Source organism: Papaver somniferum, unplaced genomic scaffold, assembly GCF_003573695.1.
Source record: "Papaver somniferum cultivar HN1 unplaced genomic scaffold, ASM357369v1 unplaced-scaffold_114, whole genome shotgun sequence".
NCBI lineage: Eukaryota > Viridiplantae > Streptophyta > Magnoliopsida > Ranunculales > Papaveraceae > Papaver > Papaver somniferum.
The window spans coordinates 1930423-1944025 of record NW_020620381.1 but is presented as its reverse complement, the minus strand read 5'-3'; positions in this window follow the sequence as shown (position 1 = coordinate 1944025).

Below are 13603 nucleotides of genomic sequence, written 5' to 3'. Positions count from 1 at the left end.
AAATGGGTTTGCTGGAGTTGTTGCTACAGGAAATCCCACAACTACACCCAAATGATAGTTCTCACACTAACTTACCAAAAACCAGCGAAAAGTATTGATTCAACCCATTTTATTATTTTCTCGTAAGGATTATACACAGAGATGGAGATATTTCTCAAAGAATATAAATCCTAATTCACTTTTACAACTTTTCTCACCACACTATTACTTAGACTAGAGAAAACCTCATTACTCTCTACATTTCTCTCTTTTCCCTTATATAGGCCTTTTACATATTGGATGACAGCTAATAAAGCAGTTTCTTCCCCTACAAACTCCGCTAAACCTTTGCTATGTTGTCAGGTACGGAGGGAGAGGGTGCAAGTGGGGTCACTTGCACCCACTAGATTCTGAAAATCAGTAAGAAGAGGCATGGCAATAGTGGAAAATGAGTTTATAACCACTTCCTGGGCTTCACAAATACTACTGTTGCAGGGATGACGTAACTGAAGTTGCTGTGAGCCACATTAGTTTTTTTGGGAAAAAAATAAAAAAAATAAAACTTGTCTATATCACAGTCATATTTTTAGAGGGTATTTATGTAAAACATATAATTTTAAAAACAACTGTGAGAGAAAATGGTTTGATTATCCCTAGAATTATCCTCAATTATATCTCCTGAAATTTTATCTCTTTCTCTCTCTTTTAAATCTAACCCAGATGCGGCCGTCTCTCTTCCATCTTCTTCATCTTTTCCACCTCACTGAAACTACCGAACCCTAACCCTGAACCCCTCGTTTTCGTTCTACTAATGTACTTCATTTAAACGAAACCATATTCGTTCCCATGATTCGTTTCTCCCTAAACCCATGATTCGATCTCTAGCTCTGCATTAGTTTCTTCGATATGTAATGTTGTCTGCTTTCTTCAATTTCTTCGATCTATAAAATTTTCTGCTTTCTTCAATTTCTTCGATCTGTGATAATTTGTTCTTTCATCAGTTTCTTCGATCTGTAACATTCTTCTTTCATCAATTTCATCGATCTATTCTAATCTAACCTCTTTTGATTTCATCATCAGTAATATATCGAAGAAGAGCACAACAGAAATTAGTATATTTTCTTATTATGCCTTCTTATACATCATTGATTATGTTAATTTTGTAGCAGATGTGTATCGGTAATCATATGTGGGATGTGGATATGGAGAGAAGGGACAAGAAGCTGGTCGAGAAATTGTATGATGAGCAGAACTAGTTCAGGTTTGGTTTTGCTTAATACCTGATTCATTGGCAGTGTTTGCAGAATTTAATTTTATATTGATGGATTTTGCAATTTATAATTCTGTATGTAGGTTGCTTTGGCCATGGTTTGTGATTTAAAGCAAGGTAATATATGATAAATTTTGTTATATATCCTTGATGTAATATGAAATTTATTGCCTGTGTAAGGGTGTTGGTATTATATGGATCATATAAGCATCACGGTGTTTGATTTTATAGCTGAATTTGATACGGAGCTGCTGGAACCAACAAAAAACTAAAGGTGTATTTAACAAAGTTTTACAATCTGAGCAGGTAAAGATTTGATGAATTGTGATAGATTGAGCAAATTTTACAAAACTTGGTTTTAAGTTTTTGATTGTGATTCTATTTGTGGCCGTGTTTAATTTGTAGAAAGCGAAGTTTTACAATATGAGCAGGTGAGGATTTGAATGATGGATTGTACAAATTTACATCCAGGTGAGGATTTGTTACCATTTTTAATTTATAGGAAGCGGTTGTTTTACTTCTATAGGTTGCACTTGTTATTTTTCCTGCACATTTCTGTTCATGAATAATATTTGGCAGGAGCTACATGTTTAGTTAATCCATGTATGTATGTTGTGTTGACCTGTGGTACTAGAAGTACATGGTACTAGTTTTTTAATTTGTGTTCTACCGCGTGTTTAGACTAGTATAAAAATAAGTGTCGAGACTTGTTGTTGTTTGTTAACAATAATCTATGTTGGTTAAATACGTTCTTTAGAGTTCTGTTATGCAGAATTCATCTAAATTTCAATTCAAATGCATGTGAATGAATTCTTTTTTAAAATTTGTAATGATATATTGCAGTATTTGTTACTTAATTTTTTTAAAGAACATCATGTTCTTACCTATTTAATTTTACATTTCTAGGGTCCCAAAGAAGGGTGGTATGATGGGGGAGCATCGCGTTCGCAGTTATGCTGGTTATAGTTCTGACAAGTACATAGATTTATTTTCTCCAACCAAGGTTGAAATTCCTAGAGAATCAAGGTTTTGTTATGTTCTCAGTAATTTTAATTGTAATTAAGCTACCATTATCTTCCTGTCATGCTAGACCTTGTATATAGCAATACCACGAGGTTTGAAATTTGTTATGTCGGTGAATTAACATGTTTTAAACATTTGCTGGTTATTTGTATGCTTAAGATTAGTTGAGTACTTGTGTACTCATATCTTGGTATACTTAATACATGAATAGCTTTCTGAGCCTGTCTTTCGCTTGATTCTTTTCAGTTGAGTCGCTTTGTAATTAGTCTTTTCTTTTTTTGAAGATTTTTTTCATTGTTATTAAATATAATATAAAACACATTCATAGGAAGAATATTTCAGTCCCTAACCTGATTGAATGAAACTTGTGACCTTGCAGTTTGTCATCTTAACTGGATCAAGAGTTATAACTCTGTTTTACTTCTCTCTCTTACTGTTAATTGTTGTAGTTGTAGTCTTAGTTTTTTGTTTTGTTTTGTTTGCAGCTTAGGGATGGAGTGATGGACCTAATTTGAGCCAGTTTTTCAGAAGATGAAGGTATAGATGGGGACGTCTGACCTTCAACTTAGTGTTGAAACTTCATGGTTGTAAATCGTGTAACATGAATATATATAGGTTAAGGTCTTCCAATTTAGTGTTAGAAGTTTTCCAGACTTGGAACTCGAAGTATGTTAGATATGTGAAATTGTAAATTGTGTACACTTTTCTATACAAATTTAGTTTTCAAGTCATTATATATTTAGTTTTGTTAAATTCAGTTTTGAGTCATTATTAATGATTCAACTTTTAGTTTTTGATTCAGTTGAACCGGCTTTGGATTCAGCTGAACTAATAATCATTTTTTTATTAAATATCATCCATAAAAAATACTGTGTCTATCATTACTTACCTATCGACAGCCAATTAAAGTGGTTTTTTCAAAGAATTCAACTTTTGTCAGACACAGTCGTTTTGGAAAAAACCATTTCCAGATTCGAACTGATGAACACAGTCGTTTTTAAAGATATTGCCTCTTGTCTTGGCATTGGTTTAACTTCCATTTTCCACTAGTGTGGGTTTTTCCTAGTTTCAATCTCTTATGGGTGCAAATATTAATGAAAAAAATGAAATTGTATCAGTAATCGGGTCAAATGCAAACGGATCACCTGAATCTTTTTTACTCTTTTCTACCCTGCATACTCTCTCTATGAAAAGATACAGAAAACAACTGTGTTGATGCGCATTTGAACTCTAGAAGTATATATTAAAGTAATTGTTCGCAATCAGTTATTAAGACCTTACTTTAAATTGTTTGGGTTTTCTAAAATTGTTCGTCTGATTTTGGGATTTCGGGAATTAACCCCCTTTATTGTTCGTCCTGAATTATTATAATCGATTGATAATCTTAACATTTTAAAGCTTAATGGTATAGGCTTCATAAGAAACTTTATACGAATGTGTAAGCTTCTTGTTCGATAAATTGTCTCGTCTATTGAAATTTGAAGGTATTACAAACTCTTTCAAGTAGTTGAGCTGGCTAAGAAACGGTTTGTCAATCAGAAGAGGTTGTTTATCAATCTACAATGCTATTATTTTTCGAGTTTGCAAATATTATATGCTTTGATGGTAAGGTGACCTCGAAGGTGATAAGGTGATGCCATCTTGATTCTTGTCTGGCTTAGTAGTTCTTAGTCTTAAACGGGGTTAAGTTTTTGCTATTAGTAACATTTCATGTCCGTTTGACGTTTTTGGCTTTTCAATGGTTTTGAGCTCGCTTTCATGAAATTCTTTCTCATTTAAAAAGATGATTATGCCATCTTTGCTTATACAGGAAGTTCTGGAGTTTTTTCTTTGACGGATTCCGTTATTACCAGTGGTTCGATGTGAAGACAAAAGGTATGTATATTCTCATCGTTGTATGCTGATGATCTTATCTTTACAGATAATGATGCTCATATGATTGAGCAATTCAAGAGAGAAATGATGATGAAATACGAGATGAGTGGTGACATGGGTTTGCTCAAGTTCTTCCTTGGTATAGAAGTTCATCAAATTCAAGATGGAGTGTTCATTTCTCAAAGCAAGTATGCCGAAAAAGTGTTGAAGAAATTTGGTATGCTTGGTTGTAACCCCACATCAACACCACTTGTAGTAAATGGGAAACTCAAGAAAGATGATGGAGGAAGAAAAGTTGATGAAACTTACTATAGAGGTCTTATTGGAAACTTGTTGTATCTTACACACACAAGAACCGACATCATGTTTGCTTCAAGTATGCTTTATAGGTTCATGAGTTCACCTAGTCATCTACATCTTGGCTTGGCAAAGAGGTTGTTGAGGTACATACAAGGAACAATGTAATTTGGAATCATGTATTCAAGAAATTTGGATGTCAAATTAGTTGGCTATTGTGATAGCGACTTGGGAGGATGTATTGATGACATGAAGAGTACATCGGGTATGCTGGTTCTCTTGGTTCAGGTATATTTACATGGGCATCGAAGAAGCAAGAAATCGTAGCTCAATCCACGACGGAAGCGGAGTACATTTCAGCATCAATAGCTACATCTCGTATTGTATGGCTAAGAAGAATCATGAAAGGCATTCAAGAGAAGCAAGAAGAAAGCACCGTAATTTTTGTGACAACAAATCAGCAGTTGCTATGTCCGAAAATTCGGTTGAGCATTGTAGAGCAAGGAACATTAAACTCAAGTACCATTTCATTCGAGAAGCGTTTGAAGATGGTGAGATAGAACTCAAGTATTGCAAGACGGAAGACCAATTGGCGGATATATTCACCAAGGTACTTCTCGAAGGTAAATTTCAACATTTTCGTGAACTACTAGGAGTAGAAGAACATCACATTAAGGAGGAGATTGTTGACAGTTAATGTAATGTTCCTTTAATGTCATGACAATATGCATCTGTTTTGTAATAGAATTTGTACGGACAAGAGAAGTCCACATGTAACTCTTTGCTTGGGTCTTATATTGACCAAGTAAAGAAAGAGAAATAATTATCATCTTCTAAGTTAGTGAAAACAGAGAGTGAGAAGAACCTAAAAGAGTTCCCACTTCTCCATTAACAAAAATCATCATAAACATCTCTTTTAGTCACCCAAAACAAAAAACAAAAATGACATCATGAGGCAGTAGAATAAAATTTTAGCAATAAGGGCATAACAAAAGGAAGTAACAGTAGAAACAACCACTTACCATAAAATCAAATCCAGCTTGCTGCCTATAGCTTAAAGATTGAGAACTCTGATTCGGGTAGCTTCATCCATGGGAGTTTTGGAACAAACTCTCATCATAGCAGGACAGACCCTAACTAAGTCAGGATCGGTGGATGAGGAGCCAGCTAATTGGAAGATTCTATACCAAAAGTCGGTATCAGCATAAGGGTCGTCATGGAAAATAGGAGGAGACGGGCTTGGCGATGGTGCCGACTCCAGTAGAGAAGTTTCCTTATTTACTGGGGAAGTCCTGCGAAAGCATGAAGTATATTGTTCGCTGATAGGTGTTTTCGCTTCGACTGAAGTTGTCGCAGGTATATATCACCTCATAACCAGAAATCCCAATTGTTCAATCAAAAACTTGAATCAAGGAGTTTACCCGTGGTTTTTTTTTATTTGAGTAGAATTCATAATGGTTCGAATCGTGTAATCTCCAATTACTGTCATTGGTAACCGACCCAAAACAATTTGATTATAATTCAATTCGTAACGATCATATGTAGAAAGTTCATATTCTTCAGTCATTGATAAACAGTTTGTTGGACAATACGCGACGCAGTTCCCACAAAAAATACAGATTCCAAAATCAATACTATAGTTAAGCAATCGTTTTTTTCGAATATCCGTTTCCAATTTCCAACCATGATTCCCGCTCAATACACCAGCGGCGGAGACACATATTTTGATGGAAAAAGAAAATTGATCTATTCTCGTGCTTGAGGCACCGCACTTGTCAATTTTGAGACGAACAAATTCCGGACCGCGAAGATCAAGGAGTGGTTTGGATCGATTGTCACGGGTTCTCTTAACTATAGCTAGGACGGGAGATTCTCCCAACTTTTCTTTCACAAGCAAAATAGGATAAGAAACAAAGGCAACAATATTGTTTAAACAAACAATGGTATTTCTTACCTTTTTTGCCTTTGATGCAGATCTCCTGAGAACCTTCTTCAGCCTAATGGAAAGATAAAACATTAGTATGATATGGGAAATCATTGGAAAAACATGACATCAGAAACAAAAGAGCAGTAACAGGAACAATTTAAAGTAGAAAAGTAAAGAATTTCCTGGTTATAATCATAATCATGGTCTAAGTTTAAGAAAAGTAGAAGGATCTCGCTGCTTCTTAATTCAACACATCACAATCATGTTATCCTACGCTTAATGGACATGAAGAACTCAAGCAAAACAAAACTTACTTGGGTGGAGGATCAATGGCGGAGGAAGAAATCTGATGGTCCGCCGTGAAAAAGAAATTTGGAAAAAATAAAAGAGAATGACGAAATGAAGGAAAACGGAGGAGTGGATGATGACAAAATTAATAATTGAAATTCTCTTTCCGTAAAATATTAAAACAATTAAAGATTTAATAAAGGCATTTAAAGAGGAGAGTGACGTGTCAATAATAAAGTTGTGGAAACAGCGGGAATACGTTAGGTATTGCACTATTGCAGAATACAAAATACGTAAAGACGTGGCGAGAGAGCATGGACTTCTCTTATTATTTTCCTCTGGAAGATTAGTATGAGAAGAGGAAAAATGTGGATATAAAATATCGCCACGCCATATTTAAGAAAGTTGGGAAAACGACAATTAGAATGACTAGATGGCGATAAGGTTTGACGATGAATAATGTACGATAAGGAAGAATCACGATAAATGTATGGGTAAGATCGCGATAATCAGTCGGACTTAGTGCAGACATCTTGGCGATGGAGATTATTAGATTCACATGAAAAACGTGATTCCAGTGCGGTAAGATCGTTGACCTGAGATTATGCGATAAGGAGATAATACACAAGGACGGAGACAGAACTTATATCCTATGGGGTCAAAAACAAATTTATTTTGACATTCACAAAAAAAAATTGATCCATACTTAATCCAAATAATACGGAAACTCGCATTGCAGAAAAGCTTACAATCACGATAGTACCATTAATCCCTTTCTATATACATCAATCTCGATGCATTAGTATGCTCATTGCACACTGATGCCAAGAGCCGAAAACAACAAAATGGCATGTAGAATAGCTTGAAGATTTTTTATTTCTTTCCCAATGACTGCGTATGCAAATCATCCTGTCGGATATGTACAAGCAATCATTTATGCAAGAAAAGACAGTTTAGGCCAGCCATTGAGACACTTAACCCACCTTGCACCAGTTTTGTTGTGTACTCCACCCGATAGTGTATGCTCACTCTTGATTTTGTTGAAGTTTTTCCTTTTGAAGTATCCATCTATCTCACTATACCAAGCTCTTGGTGCTTGCTTGAGGCCATACAAAGCTTTCCTCAACTTGTACATCTTGTCTTCTTCTCCTTCCACCACAAAACCTTGTGGTTGTTCTACATAGACTTCTTCATGGAATTATCCTTTCAAAAACGCCTATTTGACATCAAGTTGATAAAGTAACCAACCTCTTTGAGACGCCATAGCAATCACGGCTCTAATGGTGTCAAGACGACCAACCGGTGCAAAAGTGTCATTGTAGTCGATGTCGGGTTATTGTGAGTATCCCTTTTCCACCAACCTTGTTGTGTGCCTTTGAACCGATCCATCCGCATTGTACTTCACCTTGTAGATCCACTTCATACCAATAACTTCTTTGTCACTTGGCCTTGCTACCTTCTCCTACGTATCGTCCTCGTCAATGACAAAAACTTCTTCTTCCAAAGCATTTATCCAAACCAGTTCTTTTGATGCTTCTTCAAAAATTTCCGGTTCAACCGCACAAAATTTGCATCTTTCATACACTTCACTCAAACTTCGCATCTTCTTTGGTGCTGACGGTGAGGATGTTGTTGCACTAGTACTTGGAGACATACTTGGAGATGCTCATTGTCTTGTATTTGGAGGTGTTTGAGGTAGTTCTTCCTCATTTTCTTCACCTTCTTCAACTTCATTTTTTGCTGAATTATCTTGCTCTTCATCAACAAAAATAGTTCTCTTCTCAATTTTACCTTCTTCCCAATTCCATGAAGCTCCTTCATCAAATAACACATCACGACTTGTGATCATTGTGTTTCTTTTCAACCTATACAACTTATAACCTTTTGATTGGAGTCTATAGCCAATGAATATACACTTCTCACTTGATTCATCAAGCTTTGTTCTCTTCACCTTTGGAAATTGAGAATAACACACACTACCAAAAAATTTGAGATGCCTTACCGATGGTTTTCTTCCACCCCATGCTTCAATTGGAGTTTTATCCCATTTGTTGGACACCTATTCATCAAGTAGACGGCGGTGTTAACGGCGTCAGCCCAAAACACTTTAGGCATACCCTTGTCATGAATCATGGACTTCGCCATCTTCATCACGGTTTGGTTCCTTCTCCCGGAAACATTATTTTGTTGAGGAGTATAACCCACTGTTAGTTTCCTTTCTAAGTCTTTATCTTCACAAAATTTATCAAACTCTTTGTTGTTGTATTCTTTCCTCTATCACTTCTCAAAACTTTGATGTAGTCACCACTTTGCTTTTCAACAAGGCTCTTGAACTTCTTGAAGATGCTAAAAACTTCGGATTTTTGTCTCATGAAGTACACCCAAGTCATACGATTAAAATCATCAATGAATAAGATAAAATATCTATTACTTCCATGAGTTGGTGTCTTCATTGGTCCACACACATCGGTATGTACCAAACCAAGAAGTTCTTTTGCTCTCCATGCTACACTTTTTGGGAATGGTTTGTGATATTTCTTACCAAGTGCACAACCTTCACACACTCCATCCTTGCGGTTGATATGTTGTGGAAGTCCTTACACCAGGTTCTTGTTGGAAAACACCTTGAGACTATTGAAATTCAAATGCCCAAGTCTTTTATGCCATAACCATGTTTTATCAGTGGTTTCCATCCTCAATGCAACATTCTTATCCTTTTCAAATACAATTGGAAAACTTCTATTCTTCTCCATCTTGATACTCTTCATCACTTGTCTCTTGTCCTTGTGTTTCTTATCATAAATGGTGCAATATTCATCTTCAAAATGAATCGCGTACCCAAGCTCCACAAGCTTCCCAACACTAAGAAAATTTTGTGCCAAATCCGGAACATATAACACATCTCTAATGTATTTTGCTCCATTGATAGTTTGCATGCAAATTGTACCTCTTCCGTTAGCTTAAACCATGTTTCCATCCCCCATCTTCACTAGAGAATTTACGGATTTATCCATATCCACAAAAAAGTTCTTCTCACTGGACATATGAGTTGTACAACCACTATCCACAAACCACACTTCACTTTTGGAAGTCTCCATGGCACTTTAACAAGCATAAAACAAATTTTCTTCTTTCTCTTCGGCTCTATCGGCTTGTTCTTCACCTTTGTACCTACAATCCTTATCCAAATGCCCATACTTCTTGCAATGATGACATTGGGTTTTCCTTTGTTCCAACAATTCTTCTCCAAATGACCATTTTTGTTGCAAAAATTTCATCTTGGTGTTTGTGAAGAATCATTATTTATGTAGTTGTTGATGTTTGCTCCTCCATTCTTTCATTTTCCCTTTCCTTTGAAGTTAGATAAAATGTGACCCTTATACTCATTCTTCTTCATTTGTGAATTTTTTGAGTCACAAATTCATTTTCGATTGAAAAGCACTCTGAATCGACTTCTCGGTGTGTCGAGACACCTTTTATTCATAGACTTTCAATTGAGCCCATAACTCTTGCGACTCCAATGTAGAAAGATCTTTTGTTGCTTTCAAAACCGCCACAATGGGTTTAAATTTTTCCGGTAAGCAATTTAAAATCTTCTCACAAATTCTTTTTTCTTCTAGCTTTTCACCACACATCAATGTTTGATTAACAATTTCAACAACTCTATAAGAAAATTCATTCAATGTTTCATTATCTTTCATATGTAGATTTTCAAAATCTCTTCTATATGATTGAAGTTTCAACTCTCTTACCTTCTTGTTTCCACCATACTCCTCTTGAAGAATATCCAAGATTCTTTAGCTTTAGGAAAATGAATTATTGTTGGTAGAATAGTGCCTCCAACTACTTGTTGGATGTACATGGATGCTTTAGCATTCTTTATCCTACTCTCCTTAAGTAAATCCTTTTGGGGTTGTTCTAGAGTTGATGTATCTTCAATTTCATCATTACCCATTTTGAACAATCTCCCATACATCTTGAGACATGAATAAGGTCTTCATCTTGATGGACCAAAAATCATAATTTTCTCCATGAAAAATTAGAATTGAAGGTTGTTAAATATATAGATTTGAGTTGCTACTACTTGCCATTGATTTGATTCAAGTTTGATTGAAAAATTGGGTTTTTCTTGTTTTGGATCTAGATTTGAAAACTTTTAATGTTTTTTTTTTTTTTTTTTTGATTGATTGGGTAATGATTGAATTTTTTCCTACTACCAAGATCAGATTCAATTGATCTTGGCTCTGATACCAACTGTTGTTTGTTTTGGGTGATTAAAAAAGATGTTTATGATGATTTTTGTTAATGGAGAAGTGAGAACTCTCTTAGGTTCTTCTCACTCTCTGTTTTCATTAACTTAGAAGATGATAATTATTTCTCTTTCTTTACTTGGTCAATATAAGACCCAAGCAAAGAGCTACATGTGGACTTCTCTTGTCCATACAACTTCTATTGCAAACAGATGCATATTCTCATGACTAAAACAGATGCATTGACATGACATTATAGGAACATTACATTAACTCTCAACAATTCTGAACTGGAACTCGAATACAGTTTATCCATAATCGCAGAACTCGAAAAGAATATTTCCGGTGAAATAACTACTGCTAACTACCTTTGAGAAAGAATCTGCGAGATCGCTAGTAAGTCCAATAACCCTTTTTTTTCGTTTGTCTTTTCTTCTTTCGCGCTCCAATTTTTTGAGATAATAAAGCTTCAATTCGTTGCTGATAGGGGTGTACAGAATACCCTGCGTCCTGCCACGTATCGCCCGGGTCCGAAGGAGCCCATTGGCGTCCGTAAGCCTGTCATGGGTGAGCCCGGCCTGCCCAACAACTATAAGTGGGCGGACCCGGGTTTTTGTTCAAATATTTGACTCCGGCCTGTTAGCCTGCCTGATACCCTGTTTGGTTACCCGGCCTCCTGACTGTCGATAGCCTGGAATAAAATTTTCTACTAGTGTGATGGATTTCTCAAGAACTTAAATTATGGATTTCTCAAGAACTTAAATTTCAAATTTGGACAATTTATTGGGGTTAGAGAATTATATTAATTTTTTCTTAATGGGTATGGACGGGCCGACCTGGCATGGCCTATATTGTTTCACGGGTATGGATGAGCCATGGGAATTAATTTTTGATATTGACCGGCCCGGCCTGGCCTGTTAAACTTAATGGGTAGTAAGAACTACAAGTCCGTCCGACCCGGTCTGTACTAGTGGGTACACCATCAAGGAGATCCACTGCATTTGTGATGGCTTCTTCCCAAAAATGTGGCCTCATGTTTGCTCCAATCAAACAAGCTCTAGTAATCTCAAGTAATTGCATGTTCTTCCTCTCTGCAACACCATTTTGTTGTGGAGTAGAAGGACAAGTAGTCTCATGAATTAAACCATGTTCCTGGAAATAACCTTGGAACACTTCATTAACATATTCTCCACCATTATCAGAACGAAGGACCTTTATAATGGTGGAAAATTGTGTTTGAATCATGACATGAAAAGACTTGAAAATATCAGCTACATCACTTTTATTTTTCATCAAGTAAAGCCAAGTCATACGAGTGCAATCATCGACAAATAGAACAAACCAACGAAATCCTGAAGTACTAGTAATTCGGCAAGGTCCCTAAACATCGGAAAGAACCAAAGCAAATGAAACTAATCTTCTGTTAAAACTATCAGGATAAGTAGTACGGTGGCTCTTCTCTAAGATGCAAGTTTCGCAGTTAAAATCAGAGGGTTTGCAAGTTCAAAATAAGGTTGGAAATAAATGTTGTAAATAACCTAAAGAAACGTGACTCAACCGGTGATGCCGTAATAATATTTGATCTTCATATGCACGGGAGGAACCTTTGCCTAACAAAGACCGTCCTTCACACACATCATCTACGTAATACAACCCTCCTTTCTTAGTACCACGCCCAATTATCTTCCCGTCACTGAGATCCTGAAGAAAACAGAATGTCGAATAGATCAATACCACACAATTTAATTGTGCAGTCACTTGTGATACTGATAAAAGGTTATTAGAAAGGGAAGGAATCAACAAAGTGTGTTCTAAAGTTAAGGAAGAATTTAAATCCACTCTCCCAGCTGCATAAGGACATCCAACTCAAAAACCAATTGACAATGAGTGTAGGGGCCCTTAGAGATTATAAACCGCAGGATCTTAGATTTCCCAGACAATTGTGACTAATAATCTCAACAAATCTTTGCTCTTTGGGTTTTCATCAATTATTTCTAACCTCTGACCTTCGTTTTTATAGAATCCGAGGAACGGCAAAAATCTGAACTGGTGGCTCGAGATGATGAAATCAGGAAGTTGAAAAGCGATCTCGTTCTCCTCCAAAGTGACAATCAATCCTACCTGCAACAAGTTTCCGATCTTCAAAGCCAACTGTCGCGGTTCCAACTCGAGAAGGCTTCTCTGACTGGTGAAATTAAGGAGGGCGTGACCAGGGTAAAATCTGAGATAAGTGCTAGGGAAAAATTGGAGTCGAGAATTGTTAAACTCGAGAGAAGGAAAAAGAGATTTGAGGCTAATCCGAGGCGGCAAGCTCAACGGGATTTGTATAATCGCTGCCAGAACTTTGCCGAGGATCTTTATGAGTTGAAGGGATACCAGTTCTTCCAGCGACGATGGTGATGAGTCTGATGATGAGGAGTATATGCCTTTTACATATTGGATGATAGCTAATATAGTTTCTTCGCGTACAAACTCCGCTAAAACTTTGCTCTGTTGTCTGCTTATCGCATAATCTCAGGTCAACGATCTTATCGCACTGATATCACGATTTTCATGTGAACCTAATCTTCATCGCCGAGATATCTGCACTGAGTCCAAACTGATTATCGCGATCTTACTCATCGTACATTATTCATTGTCAAACCTTATCGCTATCTAGTCATCGTAATACTTTCTTATTGTCGTGTTACCAAC